This window comes from Epinephelus lanceolatus, chromosome 24 (assembly GCF_041903045.1).
Source record: "Epinephelus lanceolatus isolate andai-2023 chromosome 24, ASM4190304v1, whole genome shotgun sequence".
In the NCBI taxonomy this organism is placed as follows: Eukaryota; Metazoa; Chordata; class Actinopteri; order Perciformes; family Serranidae; genus Epinephelus; species Epinephelus lanceolatus.
The window spans coordinates 20,845,203-20,857,078 of NC_135757.1; positions in this window are offsets into that span (position 1 = coordinate 20,845,203).

An 11,876-nucleotide genomic window follows, 5' to 3' on the forward strand; every position below is an offset into this window, starting at 1 on the left:
GGGACAAGACGGTCGTAGAGTTTCTGCTGGACAGGTATTTTTAGTTTGCCTCTAATGTAACATAGGCTATAACATTATATATGACTCCTCTTCTCTTCGACTCTTCTCTTGGCATGTTACACTCACTCTCCTCTTCTGTGTATCTAACGTTACCTTGCCATAGACATAATGAGGGCGTAATGGAGGAGGGGAGTAGGCCTTTGGAGGGAGGTGGAGTTGCAGGAGGAGGGGGATGGGACTTTGGAGGGAGGCGGGAGTTGTGGATGTTCAAATTTTTTCTAAGTGCTGTGTGAAATGTAAGAAAGGTAAGAGTAGCTTTAACTGGGACTAGGCTTTTAATTAAACTTGTACAGTAAATTAATCAATCATCCCCATGTTTTATGATAGTGTGCTACTGAGCTATTGAGCTGTTCAGCAAGCGAAGACAAGACTTTAAATAAACGTGTTGTCCCCCAATGATCTGATGCAATATGACGCCATGACTTCTCTTTTTAACCTCCTTGACATGGAGGTTGTTCACACCTGACCAATCATCCAAAATTGATCATTTTTTTAGTTCTGTCACTGATCAATTCTGAGGGAGGGAGAGAAATACAGAAGGGATAAGTTAGTGAGGAGGCATGGGTGTGGCCACCTAGAAGGTGCTTGTGATTGGGAAATGCAAGTAGATTTAGGGGGAAAGCTTGTTGTTCCCCAGGAAATAGTTTGTACCAGGCAGAGGCCTGACATAGTGTTGTGGTCAGTGAGTCAACGGATAGTTTATTTCATTGAGCTGACAGTTCCTTGGGAAGACTCAGTGGAAGAAGCCTATGAAAGAAAAAAGCTTAGATATGCAGACTTAGGAGCAGAAGCTGAGCAGCGAGGATGGAAAACTAGGATTTGTCCAGTGGAAGTGGGGTGTAGGGGATTCATAGCAAGATCAGCTGTCTCGCTCCTGGGGGAACTCGGAGTGCTGGGACAGCGTTTAAGGAAGACAGTGAAGGAAATGTCAGATGAAGCAGTTAAATGTAGCCAGTGGATCTGGAAGCAAAGAAATAATGTCAGTTGGGGGCCAGCAGGGGGAACTAGCAGGGTACATAACTCCTTGAGATCAGGTGGAGAGATCCACTTCCTCTCAGGAGGAAATCCAGGAAGAGGAAGGTTATTTAAGTGTGGGAGTGGCCTATTTGAATCCCTTTTGTTTGAGACCATGCTGCAAGGTGAGTGTGTTTGCTGATCCTGTAAGTTTATTTATCTTCTTTAACTTTAGCTTATATTGTAGTTATGCTATGTAGCGTGTGAATTAGAGTATGGTGAATGTGCTAGGAAAGGTAGTATCAGCACTGCTTCTACCTGGAGCTCGTATGTACGGAGCCTGGGTTTGGTTGAAGGTGGCAGTGCTGTTTGGGCTGAGAAAGCCATGTGTAAGTAAGGTAAAGGAGGTTGTTGGGTTGGTGCGGGGAGCAGTGAGACCTGGCATTAGGGGAGTGTCTCTGGGACGCCAGAGATCACTGTCTAGCCTCCTGGAGGTGTCGTGGGACCAACTAGACGAAACACTGGTGAAAGGAGGTTCCCACCCGATGACCCCAAAGACATGTTAGTTGCTCTCCCTAGCCTGCGATTTTAAACTGATTTATTTTAGCTTTGGAGTGACTTTAAAGCTATCTGCTTGGACATCAGTTGTTTTTATTTTTGTTTTATTTATCTCATTTAATCGGACGTTATTTTAATCACTGGATGTCCAAGCATTAGGGGTTTTAACAGCCAGACACGGCCTGCTTGACAGGTGGGAAAACTTCCGCCAGCATAGCCTATATATGGCTACATCTATGCACACCGATGTGGACCCCCAGCTTGTAAAAGCAGACAAAAAGATTTCTGACCTGAAAGAGGACATTCGCCGGCTCTCTGGTGAACTAAACATCAAATCCTCCATGCTGACCGCCCTTCAGGAGGTGGCTCATGAACAGTCACTCCAGATCGTCTCACTCACGGCGGCCCTCCAGGACACGGTGCACTGGGATCCCAGCGCTTGGCCTCCACCGTCCTCCAGCTCAACACCGAGTCGCCGGTGGTCTTGGGTGGAGGTGGTCGGCAGGGGTAAAAGAGGCCCCGGCTGTGCTGCCTCACCTCCGTGCCTCAGCCTGTCAAACCGCTACAGCGCCCTGGCATCGGACGGAGATCCAGACGCTGGCACTGCAGACGCTGCCGCTGCGGCTCCTTCCCCGCCGACCGGTGCTGTTCTAGCCGCTCCCCGCTTGGAGGAGTCGGCCTCAGCGTCTAACGGTGCTGTGGCTCCCTCTCCGCCAGCCGGTGGTACACCTGCAGCGCCCTTCACGGATGGATCCGCGTCTTACTCGCTGGCACCTGTGGACCGGAGTGCCGCGGCTGCAGGACCCGACCATCGACTCCCATCCCGGACATCGGCTTCCGCGGCGCGTCGGAGGCTGTATGGAGACGCTCCGGGGGACTCCTCTCCCACAGCCGGGATGGCGCTGCTCCTGCCGAGGCCGGGGCCGGGGCCGGGACCGCCGAGTCACCGCCGCTCCTGCCCCCCCGGTCACGCAGCATGGACCGTCCACCTGCCTCATGTGAGTCACCCAATCCCCATCGTGTTCCTCTTCGTCTCTTTTCCCTCCTTCCACCGTGTTGTTTGGAGACAGCATCATCAGGAATATTCGTTTTTTCAACGCCACAACTCACTGCTTTCCTGGAGCCACAGTTCGGTCATCGTTGACAAACTTCCAGAACTGTTTCATTCACTCCCTTCCTCCATAAATCAGCTGATTTTCCATTTGGGCTCAAACGACACGGCCCGCCGGCAATCAGAGCAGACAAAAATGGATTTTGTTGCTCATTTAACTTTTTAAAAAACTTGTGGTAAGTCTGTCTTTATCAGCGGTCCCCTGCCAACACTGTCCCGCGGGGCAGAACGCTTCAGTCGGCTACTCTCCCTCAATTCATGGGTCCAGGCTGCCTGTAACACCTATGGTTTCACTTTTATCAACAATTTTAACTTATTTTGGAACCGGTCCTCTTTTTTCAGGGCTGACGGGCTTCACCCGAGCAGGCTGGGCAGCCGCATGTTAGCAGCTAACATTCCCCCCCCCCCCCCCCCCCCCCCGCTTTCCTCTTTGGTTCATCCCCAACCCACTCCCACATCCATGTCCATCCCAGTCAGAATTTCAAACAGATGTAACAGAACAACTTCACCATGGACCAATAGCAACCCCAAAAACTTGGTTCCCCTCACACCTGCTCCACACTCACCATTGTGATGATGAGCGCATGTTCGGCACAGACATTAACCTGGCCGTGCTGAACGTGCGCTCTCTTTTAAATACAACTTTTATCATAAATGACCTGATTTTAGATAACAAGTTGGACAGTATTCTTTTAACAGAGACATGGCTTGGCACTGACGTACCTGTTGTTCCCACCGAGGCCTGCCCACCAAATTTTAATGTTTTATTTTCTACTGGGGGGGGGGGGGGGGGGGGGGGGGGGGTAAAAAAGGAGGCGGCTACTCATCATTTGAGTATCATGCCTTTGTTTTTGGCAGCCCTCCTATTCTTTGTATCACAGTTTACAGACCACCCCACCATTCCACCTCTTTTATCACTGATTTTTCAGAACTATTAACAATCATACACACCACCTATAACAGAATTTTAATAACTGGTGATTTTAATTTACATGTTGATAATACCTCGGATCCATTGTCCAGAGAATTTTTAAACCTTTTAACCTGCATGGATTTTAAACAGCACGTCACACAGCCAACTCACAACAGAGGACACGCCTTGGACCTGGTCATAACCTATGGCCTGTCCACTGGTGTGTCCTCTGTTGTTGACCTGGCTGTGTCTGACCACTACTGTGTGTATTTTAACATCACCAGTTTTAGCCATCAGGAGGCCCCGGTGAGAACGGTGAGGAAACGCTACCTAACTTCTGAAGTGGCTGCAAATTTTATCGAGATTTTACAGAGCACTCCTGCTGAAATTTTACCTGCACCCTGTGATTTTATTGTGGACAATTTTAACAGTAAATTAAAGTCAACACTTGACTCAGTGGCTCCACTTTTAACCAAAATCATAAAAACAAAATCTACTCCCCCGTGAAGAAATGATGACATCAAAAGACTGAAAAGAAAATGCAGGAGTGCAGAGAGGAGGTGGAGAAAAACCAAATTGACAGTTCATTTTGAAATATTATGCAAACAACTCAAATCCTACAATAAAACAGTCAAACAGGCAAGAATATCCCACTTTTCAAAACTCATTTCCGATCATAAAAACAACCCCAAATTTTTTTTCTCCACCTTCGATCTTTTAACCAGCACCAATTTTAATAAACCATCCAACATATCAACAGATGCCCTCTGCGAGGACTTTGCAGACCACTTCAGAAGTAAAATCGATGATATCAGATCCAATCTTTTATCTCAACAGAATGTAATTTTTAACACACCTGGACCATTGCTTTTACCTGCGGAAACACTGGAGAGTTTTGTCCTGGTTGATGCAAGGACACTTGGTCAAGTTTTCTCCCAAGTAAAGCCCACAACTTGCCTTTTAGATCCGATTCCCACATCACTTTTAAAGACATTTTATGGATTCTTTGAGGAACAGATATAGTGAATTACTCTCTTCAGACAGGTGTCTTCCCCGCTGCCTTCAAAACGGCGGTGGTGAAGCCCCTTCTGAAGAAGAGTAATTTAGATCCCAACATTTTTAATAATTACCGACCTGTATCCAGCTACCGTTTTTAAGTAAGATTTTAGAAAAACTGGTTTTTAACCAAGTAAATGATTTTTTAAAGAAACAGTATTTTAGAGAAATATCAATCAGGTTTTAGGATTTAGGACTGCAGAGACTGTTGATGTTTTAAAAGGAGGCTCAAGACTCACCTTTTTAATTTAGCTTTTAACTGATTTCTTTTACTCTTTTAATTCTTCTATTATATGTTCTTTTACTTTCTAATGCTTTTAAATGATTTATTTTTAAATCTTTATGCATTTTAGTTTCTAAATCTTAATTTATTTATTTATTATTATTATTAATATTATTTTAATCTTTAACTCTTTAATTTTTCCTAATCTCCACACCATGTGTGGATTCTACCCCGGTCTGTCTGGGGTCGGGGTGGTCTCTGTGGCGGCGCTCCCTGTGGTCGTGGGCTGTAGCGCCTCTCAGTGTGGATGGCTCCCCATAGGTGGTTCTTTCCTCACCTGGTTCCTCAGTGCCCAGCCATGTTATTGACTATATTGACTCTGTGTGTGTGTGTGTGTGTGTGTGTGTGTGTGTGTGTGTGTGTGTGTGTTTATATGTGGGGGTGGGAGGGGCGGGTTTTCAATATGTATGTATTATTTTTGTTTGTTTTATTCTGTGAAGCACTTTGTGCTGCATTTTTAATGTATGAAAAGTGCTATACAAATAAAGTTTGATTGATTGATCACTGCTCACTGGTCTGTATAGTTAAGCCTTGCCATAATAGCTTATCATGAAGGGCTTAGGAGGTTATTCACTGACTGCTGATCCTTTTCTAGAGCACAAACTTCTTGTGTTTATTTGAATTGGTACAAATTGTTTTATAAAAATCATAAAATGTGCAAATCCTTCTGTAGCTGGCAAATGTGGAGCAGAAGCAGTATTGTCTTTGCACAAGTAACCATGACAATGCAACTTCAATCTGTTTGTTTTGTTTTGTTTTGTTTTTTTACAAAATGCAAAACTAGCATTGCGATCATATCTTTGAAAGAGTTGTGCTGTAATCATGCTTTCTGCCTAATACCTCACAAAGAACACCTGCTACGCCGAGAGTGAGATGTGAAATTGCAAATAACTGTCTTTCATGTTTGAATGACTGTGTGATAACATCCAAAGCAGCTGCCACATCATTTAAACTTCATTTAGGAGCACATAGTGTAGCATATAATCAGTCAGCTGATTAAAATGCATTATTTTTACACCCTGAACATCTGTTCAGAAGCGACTGGACAGATGTCTAAAACATTATTTTTTATTTGGGACAATAAACATGAGGTAGACAGTTATTTCATTTAATTGCAACACTGACAGAGTCGTGTTCAAACTAAAAATTATAAGTGAAAGCAGAAAGAAAATCTTTTTTCATCTCTATTTGTTTGCTCCCAGCTCTCAGTTTATAAAAACACAAATGTGTCTCTGTCACACTGACTTCCTACAATCCTCATTCACACACGTACACACACACACGCCTCACCTTTATCGGTCAGAGCTGATGCGTGACGCAGCACCTTCACGGATCACTGTTCAGGTTTCAAACATCTGCAGAAGGGATGGACAATGATAAAGATATTTATACTGAGGCGCCCTTACAGCGTGACCTGTCTGTCTCTTTCACAATCTCTAAAACTTATTTGTATTACTTTCAAAACACTATTTAAAGCTGTTGAAAGTTGACACTAAAATAGCCGAATATATAGAATAAGAAGAGTTTTATAACTCTGAGACGACAGCGTGCTGACAGCACAGGTAGAATCTGTTTCCTCTCCAAGGAAGGATTTAATTTTCTCCTCTTGCTGCAGGGGGAATAAGGTAAATGTTTCCATGTATATTAATGTACTTGAGCTGATCTTTCATTTATTTTTTCAGTATGTACAGTATATAAAAAAAGCACCTCACCACCTACACATACAGGAGGATGGTCCTGGTTTGTGCCTTTTGTGTATCATACATTTAAGTCACAAAGCTCAGCATTTGTTCTCTTCTCTTCTCCCCATGGTAGATACAAAGGTGTTCTTTGAGGGAGGTCTGTTTACTGTTGGCCAGAAATGACACCTACTCCCTCATTTTTAAAAGATCTGAACTAAAATGATCATATTATATTCATTTATATTAATACACATGAACATATTAGTTTCTCTTTTGTTGTAAAATATGGCAAAGGTGGTTTGTCTCTGGCTGTGGTGCTGTGTTATTTAGCTCAGTTAGCTGATGCTATGCTAGCTTTATGTGCATTGCGGGATACACGGGGATGCAGCTGGGCGTTGAAATGTGAAATGGGACCAACATTGATCAAAAGAATACATGTCTTCAACAAACACAAACTTTAGATTACGTTTAATTGATGTGCTTTGTGGCAAGTAGCAGGCACACACATGCCTGTGATGATGCAACAACAAGCGTCTGAGCAACACTTCAAATAATGTAGCTGGTCACAGTGTTGCATTGTTGCTTGTAGTTTGAACATGACACATATGATGACATTGTTAAATAACTTCTTTTTTTTTTGAGCTGAATATCAATATTGAACACGTTGGGAGCTTGATGTCTGTCCCTCACAACTTTTTTCCTCTCAAACATTTTACAGTCTCATTGCACACACACACACACACACACACACACACACACACACATACAGACATTCATTTTAGCTTGAATTGTGAAGAGGGACAACAATGGGCCCAACACATGATGACGCATGATGACACACGGGTGGAGAAACAAAACCACGCAATAAATACAAACTCCTGTTGTTCTGATATCCTCGAAGCACATTATGCCTGATGGTGACCATCTTTTCTCCTAAACTGCATGCTAATGAGACTTAGGATGCATCCTCAGAGACCAGAATGTTGTCTGTCATCACATTTTTTCTCCTATCCATATATCTTTCCAGTCAGGATGCATTCTCGCAGCACATTTCAGTGTTTTTACCACATGAATCTGGCAGTTAGGGAGCAAAAAGAGACACAAACAAAGAAAAGCAGTCACAACACATTGCAGCTGAAAAGGGTGAGGGATTCCTGGTGAGAGGGTCTTTCAATTTGGGATGCTGTGTTGAAGGAAGATGCAGTGTTTGGGTTTAGGGAGGAGGAGAGAAGTGTTCACTAACATTGTGCTGCACAGGAGTTGGTGGATAAACATGCTGAGAGAGGGCTGCTCAGTTCAAGATGGATTCTCAAAGATATGAAAGTGTTTGAAGTGTGTTTGTGGGTCTGATAAAAAAAAAGAATGAACTCTGTAGTGTTGTGTATCTTTATTCAAACTGCATCCTCTGAGATGCAGTTTTAAAATGTGACAAGAGGGAGAAAAAAAAGAGATACACTGTGGCCAAAAGTATGTGGACAACCATATGTGATTTACAAACATCTTACTCCCAGACCATTTGGCATTACTCTTACTATTATATGTGGTTTTGGGGCATCTGCTGGAAAAGCAGTGATGTCTCTATAAACCAACCATTTGTCGTGCCACTATCTCAGCAGGAATCAGCAAAGCCACAGGTTCCTAAAAACAAAAAACACATTTGGTGCTTAAAAGCCACTGGAAACACAGCAATCACTCACTAATTGCTCTCCAACAGTGGTCTGCAACTTGGCAGCCATCTTGCCTTGGTGCCACTCTATTTACAATCCTCTCCACCTCCCAACACAAAGTCAGCTAATATCCTGCTATGTCACTTAATAAATGATACATATGAAACACGAAAACGTAACATATTCGTTAGTTACAGAAACATACAATGCCACCATTTTCTCCTGGCGACAGGGATGGTTTTTTATCAATCTGAATTTGAAAGTATAGTGTGGTCTCAGTGGCCTAATGGAAAAGGCACTAGCCTCCTAAGCCAGGGATGTGGGTTGGAGTCCCATCTGGGTTGATAACCAGCTGAGAGGAATGGTGAGTTGACCATAGTCATTCTTTGCAAGTTATTCTCTGCAAAGGTCATAACTTTAATATCTTGGGGGACATGTCATCTTAGCGAGACTCCTGCCAAGCTGCAGACCACTTTGAGACCAACTAACAACAAAACTGAATGTGAGTTTGCAAGTCATTGCTGTCTCCAACAGCTTTTTAACTGCCAAACCTGGGTATTTTTTAGTGACCTGTCGCTGTTTTTCCAGCAGGGATAGTGCTACGTAAAGCAGTTATTTTTAGCAACCTGTCACTGTTTTTCCAGCAGGGATAGTGCCCCTAAAAGCAATTATTTTTTAGCAAGCCATCACTGCTTTTCCAGTTGAGATAGTGTCACAAAAAGCAGCTGTTTTTAGCGACTTGTCGCTGTTTTCCTGTTGGGGATGTGGCACTAAAAGCAATTATTTTTTAGTAAACCGTCACTGCTTTTGCAGTGGCGATAGTGCCAAAAATTTAGGTTATTTTCGAGCAACCTGTCACTCCTTTTCCAACAAATAGTGCCACAGAAAATGAGAGGCTGCTCACTGCTGAGCCAATGGGCGGGGCTGGACCTGGACTGGACAAACAACCTAACCATAACCAAGTGGTTTTTGTGCATTAACCTAACCACACGTTAACCACAGTGTTGAAAGTTTCAGTGTATCCACTACATAACATGCAGATGTAACATATCTGTTCACAGAAATATATAATTCCAACATTTTTCTAGCGATTGAGTTGAAATATGAGTTACATTTTGACCAAAGGTATGTGGACACCCAAACCTGACACCCATGTGTGATTTATCAACATTTCATTCCCAGATCATTTGACATTATTACATTGTAATAATAGTGGATTTATTATCTGAAGTGGGAGTCATTAAATATCCCTAGTGACCTAATGGATAAGGCACTGGCCTCCTAAGCAAGGGATTGTGGGTTCATGTCCCATCTGAGGTGGTTATCTGTAAGCCAGTGGGTTATAAATCATATCATACTCTGCAAAAGTACCTTTTTTGAAATATTTGTATTAATATAATACTGGTTATGCATTATGGCCATCTAAAAAACATTAATCTTGAACAACTAAGTATTGTGGTTTTGAATTGTTTCAGAGGTTTGAAGCCTTCAGAGTTGAAAGTAAACAGTATATTATAAAAGAAAAGAAAAGAAAAAAGCTGAAGAAAAATCTAAAAAAATTACAGAATTCTGAGGAACAGAAATATGTCTCTCGTCTTCTGATTTTATTTGGGGAAGTGTCCACTAGGTTTGGAACCACTGACATAATTAAAATTGTTTCATTGAGTCATTATTTGAGTTCATTCATTATTATGTAAAGCTATTAAATTTGAAACACTGGTCCCATCCAAGCATTAAACTCTAAAATGACGGATTACCTCAGATTTATAACCAGCTGTTCATATGAAACACACATTCTCTAGTAAAACTGCAAACCAATACACTAACTCTGTTTGCTTCACAGAATTTGTTTCTCTTTAAGGTTACTGTTTTGGTTTGTGCAGCAAGGTTCGATTAACATTCAGCACAAATAAGATACAGCTGCAGAGACTTGAACCAGTCAGTGCCCTCAGCAACCCATTCTAACCAGTGGCTGGGGAGGTCATTTATCAGATGCTGCTGCAGCCCTTGAACTGGGGAGCAAACAACAAAGAGCTCGTTTATATCTGTAAAAGAAAACAACAACAACAATATCACAGCTAAGTGTACCTTTACAGAGGAAAAGTGTGAAATCCCTTGGGGGTTCTGTATGTACACTTAATCACTTCCTCCTCTACTGCTGCTGGGTCAGAGGCTTGTCTTTGCAGAACAGCCGAAAAATCTTCACTCAAGGGTTTCCGAGCTCCTGGCAGTGTATCATGTGTGCAAATGTTTAAATGAACTGACATTACTGTGCCACTGCTGGGGTCTCTATGGCTTATAAAAAAACTTTTTCCACTGTATAAATCAGGGAAAAGAACTGCCCTTCTGTGGATAGTACATGATGAGAATGAAAGTAAAATACAAATCTAAGAAAATGCACTCCTCTCTACAGAGCTGTGATTGGACATCCTAACATCTGACATGGAAGCCAGACTTGATCTTTTTTGACTTGCCTGGTTGTCATAGGATTTGCATTCTCATGCCGACAAAGTCAAGAGCACGGACCACCAGATTTTTGACAATTGCATGTCTTTTCCCTTCTCTAAAATATGCTCCAAACTAAATAAATAAACAAGTGAAACTAACTCCTTCTTATTGTCTGTCAGAGGGAATTTTCAAATGTCTCTGACCATCGGACTGTGTCTGGGGGTATTTCTGCCAGCCCTTCAGATGCGCTCAGCTGCAGGCGGGATGAATGGATCAGCCTTAAACTTGGCACAATTACAGATGCATAGCTGAGCAAGCAAAGGACTCCCCAGGGTGCTGTGGGCACCCATATGTAACAGTGCTGTTAAATGGATTTTGACACCTTATTAAGCTTGAGTTGAAATGTGTTTGCAGAGATGCACACAACATGCCAACGATTGTGATTCAACCGATAATTTGTGCAGATGAGATTAAATGTAAATGCATCAGTGGAATTTCTCCCTTCGGAATAAAACAAAGATTTGTTTGGCAAATCCAGAAAGATCATGCCTGCAATTTCTTTGCGATTTCGTTTTCTGTTGTTTTTTAATTGTACACCAAACTCTGTACATTTATACACATTATCTGCAAATTAACAACCCACTTGATATTTTAAGTTGGGTTTTTTTGTACAGAAAAAATACTACATTATTTATATTGGATTTTCTGCTTTCTTAAATTACAGGCAAATTTATGTAAAATTACAAACACTTTCTGTAATTAAATATGTAGCTCATTATATAAAACTTAATGTCCATACCACTAATTTAATATTTTCTTTGTAATTTTAAAGTTAAATCTTACTAGTTTTATATTCATATGTACTTTTACTTTTAAAATATGTAACCAAATTTTATGGAAAATAACTGCATTTGAAAAAAAAATGCATTCAAATCTGTAAAGTCACAGACATTATTTATTAATTGACTGTTGTTTTAAGTATGATAGTGTATTATTTACACAGTATTGTTTCTGCTTGCTTAAATTACAGACAAATATATGTAAAAATACAGTAATTTTCTGTAATTAAATATGTATCTTATTATATAAATATTTATATCCATACTAACTATTGAACATTTTCTTTGTAATTAAGGTAAATCTT